At 40.4% G+C, this 16,819-nt stretch overlaps 1 protein-coding gene and 1 long non-coding RNA gene across 3 annotated transcripts in view; one reads left to right on the plus strand and one right to left on the minus strand.

Annotated features, from left to right (window-relative positions):
* Positions 1-12,171, plus strand: part of LOC141048674 (uncharacterized) — a 58,344-nt gene extending 46,173 nt beyond the window's left edge. Inside the window, exons 2-3 of the long non-coding RNA XR_012220107.1 lie at positions 9,592-9,753; positions 12,056-12,171. This is a non-coding gene — a long non-coding RNA (uncharacterized lncRNA). The remainder of the gene's footprint in view (positions 1-9,591; positions 9,754-12,055) is intronic.
* The window catches only part of PTPRF (protein tyrosine phosphatase receptor type F), a 1,130,165-nt gene that overhangs the window by 357,882 nt on the left and 755,464 nt on the right, over positions 1-16,819 (minus strand). The window lies entirely within an intron of this gene.

Genomic DNA, 16,819 nt, shown 5'->3' on the forward strand with positions numbered 1-16,819 from the left:
GGCTCGGGAACTGTGTTGCTCTGTATAATCAAGGATAAAAACTAGTGTGAAGCCATGTCGTTAGCTCACTTATGATACGGGGAGCCAGGTGTATGGCACAGTGTGAACACTACATATGGAAGCTTATTACTACTTCAAAGACAAGACTCTCAATAGTGACCATTCCCAATCATTAAAAGGGATGCTGGGATTTTCATGTAGTAAAGCAGCAGATGTGGATGGCTGGACATGAAGCGATGAGGAAGATCAAGGCGGAGTGACTGCGTCTATGTTACGGAGGAAAACAAAACATAAGCTGGGATAATATATAAAAACAGTGGGGGGCAAAATTAAACAGAAATAAAGTCATAAGTGGAAATAAACACAGTTCTGACACAAGGGATATTGTGCAAAACTGATTTTGAAGGGGTAGCATGATTTAGAAAACCCATCCCCATTTAATAGTGGGTATTCCTCCAGTTGGAGTGTAAGGCAAGAACAAGAAGTATCTCTGTTTTGGGGGATCCAGCAAGAGAAGACACATCATTACGCTCAGACACATGTAAGGCTTTATTTTCCTAGTGTAGGTGTTGCAGAATATTTGTGCAGTTTACAATTTATCACCAGGAATCAAGCAATGGGAAAGCCTGTATTCTACTTACTTTCAGAGGATGTGTTTGACAAAAAGGGGTTTTCCAGAGAGGATGGAATGAAAACTAATAAATGAAGACTAGTTTAAGAAATTTTACAAAATATACTCCAAAAATGATATAGTCTTCATGAAAGCTTACTGAAATAATTCTACTGTGCTGTCGATGGCGAAACTAGTCTGATAGGTCTAGGTGCAAAATTTGGAACCCCCCGTGAATAAATATATATACCCTCCATCCCAGTATATACTGTATGTCCCTCATCCTGCTATATATATATTCCCCATCCTGGTATATGTCCTTATCCTGGGCCCCATCCTGGTATATATACAGTTGTGCTCAAAAGTTTACATACTCCGGCAGAATTGTTGCTTTCTTGGCCTTTTTTCAGAGAATATGAATGATAACACCAAAACTTTTTCTACACTCACGGTTAGTGTTTGGGTGAAGCCATTTATTGTCAAACTACTGTGTTTTTTCATTTTAAATCATAATGACAGCCCAAAACATCCAAATAATTCTGATCACGGTGATTTTGGCCTGATAACATGCACAGAAGTTGACACAAATGGGTTTGAATGGCCACTAAAGGTAACATCCTCACCTGTGACCTGTTTTCTGGTTATCAGTGTGTATGCATAAAAGTTGAGTGAGTTTCTGGGATCCAGACAGACTCTTGCATCTTTCATCCAGCCACTGACATTTCTGGATTGTGAGTCATGGGGAAAGCAAAAGAATTGTCAATGGATCTATGGGAAAAGGTAGTTGAACTGTATAAAACAGGAAAGGAATACAAAAAGATATCCAAGGAATTGATAATGGCAGTCAGCAACGTTCAAACTGTGATTAACAAATGGATAATCAGGGGCTCTGTAAAAACAAAACCACTGTCAGGTAGACCAACAAAAATTTCGCCCATAACTGCCAGGAAAATTGTTCAGGATGCAAAGAAAAACCCACAAATAACATCAGCTGAAATACTGGACTCTGAAAATAAGTGGTGTGGATGTTTCAAGATGCACTTGAAGAAAAATAGGCTGCATGGTCGAGTCGTCTGAAGAATGCCATTACTGTGCAAATGCCACAAAGTATCTTGCCTTCAATATGCACACAGCATAGAGACAAGCCTCAAAACTTCTGGAACAAGGTAATTTGGAGTTATGAGACCAAAATTGAACTTTTTGGCCAAAACCATAAACGTTACATTTGGAGAGAGGTCAACAAGGCCTATGATGAAAGGAACACCATTCCTACTGTAAAGCACGGAGGTGAATCGCTGATGTTTTTGGGATGTGTGAGCCACAAAGGCACAGGAAACTTGGTCAAGGTTGAAGGAAAGATAAATGCAGCACGTTATCAGCAGATACTGGAGGCAAATTTGCAATCATCAGCCCAGAAGCTGGGACGTACTTGGATGTTCCAACATGATAACGATCCAAAACACAAGGCCAAGTCAACCTGTCATTGGCTACAGCTGAACATAGTGAAGGTTCTGGAGTGGCCATCTCAGTCTCCTGACCTCAATATTGAGCCACGCTGAGGAGATGTCAAGTGTGCAGTTCATGCTAGACAGCCCAGAAATTTACAGGAACTGGAGGCTTTTTGCCAAGAAGAGTGGGCAGCTTAACCATCTGAGAAAATAAATAACTTCATCCACAACTACCACAAAAGACTTCAAGCTGTCATTGATGTTAGAGGGGACAATACATAGTATTAAGAAATGGGGTATGTGAACTTTTGATTAGGATTATTTGGATGTCTTGGGTTGTCATTATGATTTAAAAAGAGAAAACACAGTTGTTTGACAATAAATGTTTTCACCCAACCACTAACCATGAGTGGAGAAGACGTTTGGGGGTTATCATTCATATTCTCTGAAAAAAGGGCAAGAAAGCAAAAATTCTGCTGAAAACTTGAGTACAACTGTATGTGCCCCATTCTGCTGCTGTTCTTTAATATATAGAAAAAAATAAGCCACTATACTCACCAGGGGCGTACATAAAAGTCATGGGGCCCAATAACAGAAGTATAATGCACTCCCTATAGTATAACGCACAGCCCATAGTCCTCCTTATAGTATAATGCACCCCCCACAGTCCTCCATATAGTACAATGCACTCCTATAGTCCTCCATATAATATAATGCAGCCACCATAGTCCTCCATATAACATAATGAACCCACCATAGTCTTCCATACAGTATAATGCATCCCAGTGTCATCCATATAATATAATGCACCCCATAGTCTTCTATAAAGTACAATGCACCCTCCATAGTTCTCTATATATATTGCACAGGTCATAGTCCTCTATATAGTATAATGCACAGCCCATAGTCCTCCATATAGTATAATGTACCACATAGTCCTCCGCACAATATAATGCACCCTACATACTCCTCCATATATCAAGCACCTCCTATATTCTAACGATTTTCTAACAGAGAAAATCTTGTGAATGACATGAGGTTTTGCTAATCTTGCGCAAAGCTTTCCCTATAAAAATATTGAAAAATGCTATTTTACTGTGATTCATGGATTGCCAGGGAGCCCCTAGTCTATACAGTTATCAGAGCTGTGCATCTCTGTTTATCACATAGCCAGAAGAGACTTCCAACCTCAAAGGTTAACTTCTAATGGACCATATATGCAGCAGATTTTGTGACACAAAATTGTGTGTGGAAAATCCGCTGGGTGTTACAGTAGTATTAAAGCGACTTGCATTTGTAATGAAATGTGTAGATCTGCTGCTGCATTCTTGCAATTTAATCTGCAGTGCTAAATATTAAGAATTTTTTCCCACAACACTTATCTGCTGCAAGTTATCTGCAGAAAATCCACACCAAATCAAACAAAGTTGCAACCCATCTCACCCAACGTATTTCAAAAAGTAAAATCCGAAGTAAAAATTTACAGCAAAATAATTAATGAATTCATATGCATTGGGTTTCAAATCAGCAGTGCTGGTCAATTTTTTTGCTACAAATTTTTTTCCCACGGGCTGGATGAGATTTGGTAAAATTTGGTGCCATGACAAAACACATTTTTAAATGCCTTGCACAAAATTTGTATAGTTTTTGGTGCAAAAGAAGTCAGAATTCTGACACATATAGCAGAGTACATTTACCCCAATCTGCTTCACTTTGGGGGTTGCAAGTTGTTTACTTCTCCTTTTCCAATTGATACAGATATGCACCCTCAGGTTTTGAGTGTATAGCCAACATCTATAATTTCTATAAAGCCAGTTTAAAGGCGTTGTCACCTTTAAAAAAACAAACAAACAAACAAAAAAAACTTTAACCCATAGGCTCAGTTACCTTTAGAAAAAAATAAACTGAGCTTTACTTATCCTCCTTGGGTTCAACGGCTGTGTCTCCGTTGCTGTCCTGATCTCTGCTTGGCTGCAGCGGTGGCATCATGTCGATAGAGATGCAGCTAATCACCGAGCTTGGCAGCTTGTGCCGTCTACATCCGATGAGCTAAGTGACTGAAGCGAAGCAGTAAATAATGCTGTTTTTTTTTTTTTTTTTTTAAAGGTAAAGGAGCCTTTGAGCAAAAGTTTTTTTTTTTTTTAATGTGATACTCTCTTAAGATTTGAGCTTAAAGCCCCCGCCACGCACAGCGATCTCGCTAGCGAGATCGCTGCTGAGTCACAAGTTTTGTGACGCAACAGCGATCTCACCAGCAAGATCGCTCTGTGTGACACTTATCAGCGACCGGCCCCCCTGCCGGGTATCGTTGATCGTCCTCGAATGGCCTGGACATTTTTTTGATCGTTGGTCTCCCGCTGGCCAGCACGCATCGCTGCGTGTGGCAGGCGGGAGACCAGTGATCAGCGAGCTGGAGCCTGGTAACCAAGGTAAGCATCGGGTTTCTAAGCGGCGCTTAGAAACCCGATGTGTACGTTAGATACCAGCGCGCTGGTGCAGGAAGCTGGTAACCAAGGTACACAGCGGGTTTCTAAGCGCTGCGCGGCGCTTAGAAAGCCGATGTTTACCTTAGTTACCAGCTCCCTGGAACCAGCGCGCTGGTTTCTAACATACACAGCGGGTAACTAAGCGATGTGCGTCGCTTGTTACCTGCGTGTCGCTGGTGCTGATCGCTGGTGAAGCTGCTTGTTTGGCAGCTCACCAGCGATCATGTAGTACACACCAGCGATCTTGTCAAGGTCATATCGTTGTCGGGATCGCTGGTGCGTCGCTATGTGTGACGGGGGGCCTTAAGAGAAATTCTCTAGTATGCTACAATCACATGGGAAATAATGACATGATCAGCAAGGTTGGTTATCTCAAAAGCTGCACATGATGAGTAGAGAGGACTCCCCACAGCCGGGGACTTCAGCAAGCAGATAGTCCTGATGGAAAAGTAAGATACACTCTATGTTAAATAAAGAGAAAGTATTATCTTCACAAAATAATTATACAGAGTGATATCATAAGTAGATTAGCAATGACAGAGCCAACTATCCCCAGCAGGATTTTTAAAATAGGATTTAGTCGTTACCACCGTGTAAAAAAAAGCAGAAAGATGACAAGATACTTTCCTGAGGCAACTTCTACGCAGGTCACACCAACACCTGGACCTTCTAGCTCAAAAATGTCACAACATAAAAGATACAAGACAATAGAATTCTGATTATTACAATCACTAGTTTTGATCTCTTTCATGTTGGTGTTTTACAAGATACAATATATTCTGCCATAGCAAAAAGCCCCCGTAAACATTAAGCACATCCAAATGTGGTACTGCCTAGGTAAATGGCAACTCCAAAAAAATCTATTATTAATCAAAAAGAACAATGGAAGCTATATGCCATAAAAATACAAACTTTTATTGAAACAAAATATTAAAAGCAGTTAAAATAATGATATAGGGACAAAATATGCAATAGAAGCTACTCGGTTATGGTAATGCGCTAATGGTGAAATACATAAAAATATCTAACTCAATAGGAAGGCCTGAAAAGGGAGTAAATATATATATGGGGTTAAAAGAAAAGCTCCTATAATAAATGCAATCGCCAAGGATTAAATATAGTACGAAAAAAATAAAGTCCTGTAAGAAAAATCAATTTATGTGGTGCTTCCAAAAAGGCATGTATAATGGCAACAACCCCGTGTGCATCCTAATATGCTGGCAAAATAATAACACTAACAAGAATAGTAGGTAGATTATTCTCTTAAAGTGCAAGTGTCTCAACAGTATAAGAACAAGTGGGACCAAATTTGGAGAGGGCATATGAGGGAAGCATGCAGGCACATTACCTTTAAGTGGTGGCGCTACCCCGACGTGCGTTTCGCGTATAGGTTTATCCAGGGGAAATGTAAGTATACCACAAATTAATATATCACCACAATGTTATCTTTATCAGAGAAATCTGCTTTTTACTCCTGGATTGATCTTTCTCTCTCAGTTGAGGGGTAAAATATGTAAAATCTGAAATTAGTGAACTGATTTTCACATATCTGAGATAGGAGATGGCAGTTGGTGCTTTTAAAATCTATAGGAAGGGGAGAAGCTAGAAGAACACACAGAAATTCTGCTACGAGTTCTCCAGAAAAGAGAGTTACAGTTCTTTATAGGAATTTTATGAGCACCAACTGCCTTTTGTCTGTAAAGTGGAAATTTGTATTAGTTGAAGACAGATATTATCTATAAATTGAGAATTTTGAGAATGAATGATGAGTACATGAGAAAGAAGTGGATATATTTTATAAGATATATTACAAAATTTTTTATTTTCAAGTTTATTTATAAATCAAAAAAACAAAAACAATGGTTACTCCTTTAATGTTTCAATATTTGGGGTTATTTAGTGTTTCACTATTTGGGGTTCATTTTTTGTAAAAACAAAAATGGATTTATGGGACCAACAGAGGCCTAAATTACTATTTTTAAACCACCTCAAAAGACCCTAACATATCCAGAGTCATATTCAGAAAGGTGGAACTTTGGGCCCATTAATGTATCATCGCCTACTTTAGAGCCAATGGGAGATTATGTTGTACTTTGGTGGGTCAAGTTCGACCCTGTTTCAGAAGCTGTATGAATTCTCACATGGAACCTCTTACCTGCTATGTACAATTTGACATAGTAAGAAAGATGTCAGAAGTGGAACACAGTTGTTGCATGTTGGGTCCTATCCACAAAGTATTTTTGCAATATACCTATGAGACTATTAGTAATTCAATCTGAATCCCATTTTTGGGAATTCAAACAGGTACTCCAGACAGAGAAATGACATAAATGCAGTTTTAATGGACTCCATTTCTGATTTACTTTGTGTTTATGCAGGTATCAGTCTTTTCAGACAGGCACAAAAACGTAAGGGGGTTTTACACATAGCGATATCGCTATAACGTCACCGATTTTGTGATGTTATAGCGATATCGCTATGTGTGATACTTACCTCCGACCGGCTCCCCCGCTGTCCATCGCTGATCGCGCGAGAATGTCCGGCTCCATTTCTCGTCGTCTGCTTCCTGCTGGGCTTCCTGCTGTGTGAGATGAGCGACGCGTGGAGGCGGGCGGGAGGACGTCAGGATCGCTGTGTGTGAAAGGTGAGTATCGTGCACTGTGTCGCTGCTGCATCGCTGTGAGATCTGCCTGTGTGGCAGCTCACTAGCGATCATTTAGCGATGCACCAGCGATTCTGACCGGGTCGGATCGCTGGTCGGATTGCTGGTGTATCGCTAAATGTAAAAGGGCCTTTATTCTACTACATTCCTGTGTCAGTCTGAAAGGGCGGACACTGCCGGAAAGAAAGAACAAACAAAGTTGATTTGAACCCCTTTGTGTTATTGCACTTTGTGGTTTTCCATCTAAATCCAGTTTTTCAGGCAATTAGATCGAAACCCTGGCAGTTGTGCACAGTTGTGCTTAATAAACACAGTGTTAACAGGGCGTTACAAATTACTAATCAAGATGATATATTTGTATGTTTATTTAAAGGCGGCATGCAGTATAAGAATATCCACTAGCTTTCTTCTTTTAAGAAACTGTATAAAATCTCATCATTTTAAGTGACTTGATATTAAGATATTTACACTTCTAGATGTACTAATCTAAGAGTGTCTACTTCATTTCAAATGTACCTATTAATGACTTAGGGACCCGTTTCACATAGCGACGCACCAGCGATCCCTACATGGTCGCTAGTAAGCTGCCAAACAGGCAGATCTCTTCAACGACGCAGCAACGATACGGCGATCCGTATAACGACCTTGGCAGTTGTTGGTACTTTGTCACACAGCAGCTTTTCTGACGACTCACGCCTGCGTCCTTGAGTTCTGCGTCGCCAACTAGGTCGCTCGTCGGCATCAAACACAGCAATGCATGCTGGCCAACGGGACGCCAACGATCAAAAAATGGCCCAGGACATTCGAGCACGATCACCGATATTCCAGCGGGGGGGGGGGGGCGGTCGCCACTGTCACACGTGGTGAGGTCGCTGTTGCGTCACAAAATCGGTGACGTTTCAGCGATCTCGCTAACGATCTCGTTATGTGAGACGGAACCTTTACTGAAAAGATGGTAAATTGCAAGCTTTCGAGACTACTCAGGTCTCTTCATCAGGCATATAGACTAATACAGCATCTGAAGAATCACACATTTATACACAACACAGCAAAGAACTGTCATTTTTGGAGAGAGCTGTGTCCATAAATATTGGAACAATTCGTAGATAAGGAGTGAAAGTTTTATTGTCCTCTGATTTGGGTCTGGTTCTGTGTTGTGATGCCCCCACAAGGTCTGAAGAGCAAATTCCTTAATTGATGTAAAAGGACATTTTTGTATGCCTGATCACAGCACAATGAACCTGAAATTACTTTTATTGAAAGGTAACTTCAAATCTCAAAGAGACAGGAGAGTCTGGGAGTATAAACTTATGACAACCTTTGACACACTTAGTGCAAGATTGAATGTGCTACATGGATTAATGTCTTTTTACATCAATTAAGGAATTTTCTCTTCAGACCTTGTGTGGGCATCACAATGCAGAACCAGACCCCAATCAGAGGACAATAAAGCTTTCACTCCCTATCTACGAACTGTTCCAATATTTATGGACACAACTGTTTATCACTCTCCCATAATGACAGTTCTCTGCTGTGTTGTGTATAAATATGTGATTCTTCAGATTTTGTATTACTCTATAAGCCTGATGAAGAGACCTGAGTAGTCTCGAAAGCTTGCAATTTGCTACCATCTTTTCAGTTAGCCATTAAAAGGTATCAACCACTGAGGACTCTCAATTCCAAATATTTTTCTATCTGCTGGCTAAGGGCAGTTTCACACGTCCAGATAATTCCGGTACCGGAGCTATCCGTGTCCGTGTGCATATGTATGCCATCCCTGTGACATCCGTGTGCTATCCGTATGTCCGTGTGTACCATCCGTGTACCATCCGTGTGCTGTCCGTGTTTTTGAAAACTTATTTTCAATGTTAACCCTTTAACTTTAAAAAACGCACATGGATCGCACACGGACAGCACACGGACAGCATCCGTGTGCGGTACGTGTTTACACGGACGCATTGACTTGTATGGGTCCGTGTGATCCGTGCTGTTGCACAAAAACGGACATGTCAGGGTGTTTTGCATTCATTCGAATGTGTCTACGTGTGTTAGTGTCTCCGGTACGTGAGAAAACTGTCACTATGCATACCGGAGACACTGACATGTGAAACTGCCCTAACACGGTACAAAGAACCCCTCCTGACAAAACTGCAGAGGCGGTGAAATGCGCTTTGAGGTATAGCCACTGACCCTCATCCTACAGGAATATGACTGCAGGTATTTTGTGTTATATATTTCCCTATTAAGTATGATCATGTATATATGATTGTTACAAACTTTACATGGTTGGATTTATTTATACGTGTTTCATGCACTGTGAGTCTATGTATAATATATATATATATTTATGCACTTATATTGTTATGTAATTTTTTTTGCTTGTAGAGCAATGATACCCATATTATAGTATCTATTCTATTGGGATGTTTTGGTCGGTGACCAGGAAAATTGCCCACACGGAAAATTGCCACATGGAAAATTGCCCACACGGAAAATTGCCAATTGCATCATCACAAAGTTTCAGATCTATGATACTTGAGGTGCAAGGTGAGGATGTTCAGATGATATGTGAAAAATGCCTACAGAAAATTGCCCACAGACATGAATACCCACAGGAAAACAGTAGCGCGTTATAGGCGAGATGCTCTGCAAGACAGAGAGTAGCATAGAACTATAGGTTAAATGCTCAGCAGGACGGGGGAAAGTATACAGGTATAGGTGAGATGCTCTGCAGGGCAGGAAAATATACAATTATAGGTGAGATGCTCTGCAGGACAGAGAATAGTATAGAATTATAGGTTAAATGCTCTGCAGGACAGGGGGATAGTATACAGGTATAGGTGAGATGCTCTGCAGGACAGAGAATAATATAGAATTCTAGGTGAGATGCTCTGCAGGGCAGGAGAATAATATAGAACTCTAGGTGAGATGCTCTGCAGGGCAGGAGATAAATATAGAACTCTAGGTGAGCTGCTCTGCAGTGCAGGAGAATAATATAGAATTCTAGGTGAGATGCTCTGCAGGACAGAGAATAGTATAGAATTATAGGTTAAATGCTCTGCAGAACAGGGGGATAGTATACAGGTATAGGTGAGATGCTCTGCAGGGCAGGAGAATAATATAGAATTCTAGGTGAGATGCTCTGCAGGGCAGGAGAATAATTTAGAATTCTAGGTGAGATGCTCTGCAGGGCAGGAAAATAATATAGAATTCTAGGTGAGATGCTCTGCAGGACAGGGGGATAGTATACAGGTATAGGTGAGATGATCTGCAGGACAGAGAATAATATAGAATTATAGGTGAGATGCTCTGCAGGGCAGGAGAACAATATGGAATTATAGGTGAGATGCTCTGCAGGGCAGAAGAATATTGTAGAATTCTAGGTGCGATGCTCTGCAGGACAGGGGGATGCTCTGCAGGACAGAGAATAATATAGAATTATAGGTGAGATGCTCTGCAGGGCAGGAGAATAATATAGAATTCTAAGTGAGATGCTCTGCAGGGCAGGAGAATAATATAGAATTATAAGTGAGATGCTCTGCAGGGCAGGAGAATAATATAGAATTCTAGGTGAGATGCTCTGCAGGACAGAGAATAGTATAGAATTATAGGTTTAAATGCTCTGCAGGACAGGGGGATAGTATACAGGTATAGGTGAGATGCTTTGCAGGACAGAGAATAATATAGAATTATAGGTGAGATGCTCTGCAGGGCAGGAGAATAATATAGAATTCTAGGTGAGATGCTCTGCAGGGCATGAGAATAATTTAGAATTCTAGGTGAGATGCTCTGCAGGGCAGGAGAATAATATAGAATACTAGGTGAGATGCTCTGCAGGACAGGGGGATAGTATACAGGTATAGGTGAGATGCTCTGCAGAACAGAGAATAATATAGAATTCTAGGTGAGATGCTCTGCAGTACAGAAGCACACTTGCTTCTGCTTTTTGAGGGCGGGAGTCATGATAATGTTCTGTTGGTTCTTGAACTACGTTGTCATCTTTTGTTTTGAGAATTGAATGGCACTCTGAAGAGCGATGCAGTCGTCATTTCCAAGTCACCACTGCGTTGATAGTATGAAATGCAAGATATTCAAACCCCAAGTAAGGCTAGTTTCACACTAGCGTTTGTGAGCGCAACGACGGCCTGCGCACGGCCGCCGCTAAGCTCCGCCCCTGCCACGCCTCCGCCGGTAGCTCCGCCTACCGGCGCATGACGCTGCATGCGCCCTGCGTCCCCTATCTTTATCACTGGGGGCGCAGGCCGTGCGCAGTATGCATTTGGCGGCGCAGGCGGCTTTTTGACGGTGCGCCGACCTGCGCCAAACGCAACCTGCTGCAGTTTGGTTGCGCCAAACGCATACTGCGCACGGCCCGTTTTGGTCATAGGTTCTCTAGTTTTCTCTGCTGCTGTGTACTTGTCCATGATTGTCAGGGTATTTAGTATCCCTGCTACTGTTATTTATAGGATATACTATTGAATGTTATTAATTTTTTTGGATAATTATTTACACTTGAAATTAAAGATTTGTTTATGTTTTAAAAAAAAATATTTTGGTCGTGTTGCTTTCTCCAGTGTTTCTATTAGTTACACAAAGATATATATCTTTCCTATTAAGGACAAATCTTAAAAAGGGTCTATCAAATTATGTATGCCCTTTATAGGTGTATTTATTGAAAGTGGTCTATTTTACTACACATGCAACTAGTAAAAGAAACATTATATTATTAATAAAGTGCAAAAATCCCAACCCCTATGATTAGCGCCTTTATAGACACAGAAGAATCCTTTAACCTATGGTCTCTTCGTATAACAGTAAGAACACACTCGCCTTTCTTTTTTTTGTGCAGTCAGCAAGTTCTGCAAGTGAAGTCATTGAAATAGACAGCAAAGCACAAGATCTATACAACTCTTCTACTGCACTCAGCAATGTGGAGGGAGCGAGCGCTGGCGGCTCTGTGGACGTTTATGAGTTAGAGACTCTCCTGGCACATGAGGGGTGAATTTTATGCCTTGGCAGAGCTCTCCAGGACATTTTTTACTGGGTCTGTAATCAGCACTGTGGTGTCCAACCATAAATTTCCTGCACTGTACCCGGTGCCAGGGAATGCAGGGCGGCGGCAAGAATCAAGATTAGTAGCACTTTCAGAGGCGCCTATCTCCTTAATCAGGAGCCAAGCGTTAGGAGTGGGAATGGGGGCATGGAGAGGGCTCCTATCTGGGCAGGTGCCCGGAAAAGGATGGGCACAGGTGAGAAGCCCAACCTAGAAATGATCCTACTATTACAATATACAAAGGAGAAGCCAGAACACAGCTTAGTGTATTCCTGCCTCTCCCTCTTTAAAAGCAGATTAAATAGCTTTGAGAAAATATGAAACGGCAGCAAAGTTTTTATACTGCTGAAACCGATGAGAGAAAGAATACAACACATGGAAAGGGAAGTCTCAGCCACAGCAGAAAAAAAAAAAAAAGAAAAACTTGGATCCTGTCACATGGTATTGATAAACAATTTTTGTTTGTAAGTATAGCGCCCCCATCCTCTTCAGAAAAAAAGCTGAAATGCTATGTAATTGACATTAGGGGCTGTGTCTATATGTCTGTTGCAAAGTACAATTTTTTATTGCAAACTAAACAGAATATATCATGCAGCCAAAAAAATAGATCTTACAGGAGATTTCTTTGGTGATTTTAAATAACTGATAAATGGTGAAGGCATATATCATGTAGGTAAGGAAAATAATTTATTTTAATGGCAAGTATACCTTATTAAATAAACGCGTATCGGACAGGTGTCCTTAATAAGTTCCGAAACGCATTTGCTCTGTATTTTAATATTCAGGGTGGCCCATTTATATGGATACACCTAAATAAAATGGGAATGGTTAGTGATATCATCTTCCTGTTTGTGGCACATTAGTATATAGGAGGGGGGGAATACTTTTCAAGATGGGTGGTGACCAAGTCGGCCATTTTGGATTGCATCTTTATAAATGGCCCACCCAGGTGTATCCATATAAATGGCCCACGCTGTATTTTTTTTTTAAGTGGTGGTGGTGTGCGGTTGTGATTTGTTCTATTGGAATTTTTCTAGCATTTTATCACAAATAAAATTTGGAATATAATAGAAGATCTTGATGCTGGATTATTCTTCTTTATTCCCTGAGAAATGTAACACTTAGAACAATGAGGGTAATGTACTAATTAAAAATAATAATAATAAAAAAAAAAAATGAAAATCCACAACCCCTCTAGAAATATGGATGGCAGACCATCCGGTAAAAGAACCCAATATCAATGAGTATGGTGGAAGATGATACTGACAGAGTGCCAAGAAGAAATAATATACTGTATACAGCAACACGTGAGGATAGATAAAAACACCTTTATTAATATATAAATGGGTGTACACTTAAATAAAATAAAAAATAATAAAAAGGCATCCCAAATAAATGCGTAATATTGGATTATGATATCCTACAACATAGGGTAAAATGTATACCCATAAGGCAAGGCTCGAAAGGAATATGAAAAAAGAAAATTAAAATAAATATTAATGGAACCTTAATAAATCCCCCAAAAGGAATTGTGTATACAGTGCACCATATAATAATGAATATCCAAAAATTGTGTAAACACAGTATACAAAAAATAATAAATAAAGAATAATAATAACAACAACAGCTGTGCAAATAATGTGTAAAATGAACCGTGCAATAAAAAAAAAAAAAAAAAATAGTGCAGTGAACAAAAAAAGACACTACGAGAGTGTCACACAATGTGAGAGGGGAAAGAAGTAATGGGAGCGGAAAATAAAATAATACCTAATGAGCCGGAGAATGATGCCTGGGGATGCCTGTGAACGCGCCCCGACGCACGTTTCGGAATAAGACTTCCTTCGTCAGGGGGTAGGGACGAAGGAAGTTTTATTCCGAAACGCGCGTCGGGGCGTGTTCACAGGCATCCCCAGGCATCATTCTCCGGCTCATTAGGTATTTTATTTTCCGCTCCCATTACTTCTTTCCCCTCTCACATTGTGTGATACTCTCGTAGTGTCTTTTTTTGTTCACTGCACTATTTTTTTTTTTTTTTCTATTGCACGGTTCATTTTACACATTATTTGCACAGCTGTTGTTGTTATTATTATTCTTTATTTATTATTTTTTGTATACTGTGTTTACACAATTTTTGGATATTCATTATTATATGGTGCACTGTATACACAATTCCTTTTGGGGGATTTATTAAGGTTCCATTGATATTTATTTTAATTTTCTTTTTTCATATTCCTTTCGAGCCTTGCCTTATGGGTATACATTTTACCCTATGTTGTAGGATATCATAATCCAATATTACGCATTTGTTTGGGATGCCTTTTTATTATTTTTTATTTTATTTAAGTGTACACCCATTTATATATTAATAAAGGTGTTTTTATCTATCCTCACGTGTTGCTGTATACAGTATATTATTTCTTCTTGGCACTCTGTCAGTATCATCTTCCACCATACTCATTGGTATTGGGTTCTTTTTTATTCCCTGAGGCACAGCAGTTTCCGAGCATTGAATCTCCTCCATTTAGGTGTGCTGATTTTAGAGGTTATCCTTTTCCCTTTTCCCTTTCTTATTTAGTAATGCTTACAGAGATGAAAACCTCCATATTTACAGTGCCCTGGAACATGGCAGAATTCTTAATACTGAATTCAACCAAAAATAACCCTCTGTATTCCTCCATACCAAGCTGGAGTGGTACAGTAGAGGCCATACATACCTCCATAGAAGCCTAATTATGCTCCATGCAAAACTGAGCTGTATTATACCCTGTAAATTGACTGTTAACCGAGACAATTACCAGACATTACGTTGCATGTTATCTGCAATTCATGTATTTTCAAACTTTTTAAAATGTTTTTGAATTGTATTTATTAAAAATCTAAAATGACAAGTTCTGCTGTAACCACTTTTGTGCATAAAATTGCTATGTAAAAACATCAGTGAAGTCTGCTAAAGCCTACCAGGCAACATATAAATAGAAACACACACTATTCTGCCTATTGTACGTGGCAGTGCCATGAATTCGCAACAATTGCCGATACCTATTTTAAATAGGGGGAAAAATCATAACCAATGAATATAAATTATGACAAGATTATAATAGACTAACATTATTTTAACATTTAAAGGGAACCTGTAGGTTAATTCAAGCTGCCTAAACCAGGGGCAGCAAGAATCACAGATCTGCTCCTTCATTCTTAAAGGGAATCTGTCAGTAAGTTCAACCCCCATCACCTAAACCAAACCGCATATATGGGCATGCAGTTCTTTATATCTTCTGTTGCAGCATTTCCAGAAAATTATTTGTTTCATTTATATTCAAATGAAGCTTTAAATGCTCTGGGCGTAGAATAGCACCCAATAATTCTCTGACTTCCAATGTTGTATCACCACCCAGCACCAGCCTTTTTAGCTTGATTGATTGGTCCTTGTCTGTGTAAGGTCCGGTGTCAGGCAAGAAAATCAGACTGTGAGCTATCAATCAAGCCAATGAGGTATGTGTTGGGTGGGGAAACAAGCAAGCGAGGCAGAGGCTCTTGAGTACATTGCGGCTCCTATGCCAGTGAGAGTTATTCTCCCTGAAAACACTCAAGAACATTTGATTAATTGTGAAAACACCAATAACTAACTTGTTTAGACCCCAATAAAGGACTGAAGCTAAGGATATGACCAAAAAGACACAAAATTAGAACATAGTGTTTCCCCAAAAATAAGACAGCCTTATTATTTTTTCCATGAACAACAATCAACATTTATTCTTGAACAAAAGAAATAAAAATATATTCATATGTAAAATGAGTAAAGTTCGTTGGATGCAGTGAAGAGCCGGAGGCAGAGAAGGGGATAACAAGATTTACTGAACAGGCAATTAACAAGTAGTACTCCACACAGGGTGGCAAGAATAGTACGGCAGCGGTGGGAATTGCACACAAACACAATGCTCAAGAATAAGATATACAAAAACAAGGTAACTTATCACTTGTAGTTCTTGCAGGGGAAAGGCTGGAAGATCTCCCGACGGCGATGCAAATTATGGACAAAGTCTCTAGCTCTGCTATGAAGGAACGAGAAGCACTGTCTCCCGACGGTGCTGATGGATCCGGTCCTGCTTGGCTTGAGTGCTCTGGAAACAGTCCTTGATGTGGATTCCTCAGGAATGGTGCCGAACACAAGTCATTGGCATGCTCACAGTTCACAGTAGTGGGCGGTCCTTTGGGGTAGACTCTAGGCAGATTATCCGTTACCACAGACAGGACAGAGCTGTCCAGAAGAACAGGGTCAGACGATTATTCAATAGCGTCAAAGTCAAACTTATAGTCAGCATGCTGAGGTATGAGCGGCGTGCAGTTGTCAGCCGGAGCAGCGGAGAGGTCAACCTTCACCTGTCGCTTTCTCGCCAAGTCTGACCCATTCCCTTGCTCAGTCCTTCTTACATACCCCGCACCACCTACTGTCCAGAAGGAAGGTCTTTCCCTCCCAGAAGAAGCCTCCCCCGGCAACAGTGGTGACAGTCCCGATAGTTCCGGCCCTAAAGGGCACCGGAAACCGCTGACTCTGCCTAG

The sequence above is a fragment of the Dendrobates tinctorius genome, unplaced genomic scaffold, assembly GCF_039654945.1.
Source record: "Dendrobates tinctorius isolate UK_male_01 unplaced genomic scaffold, ASM3965494v1 ptg000138l, whole genome shotgun sequence".
In the NCBI taxonomy this organism is placed as follows: Eukaryota; Metazoa; Chordata; class Amphibia; order Anura; family Dendrobatidae; genus Dendrobates; species Dendrobates tinctorius.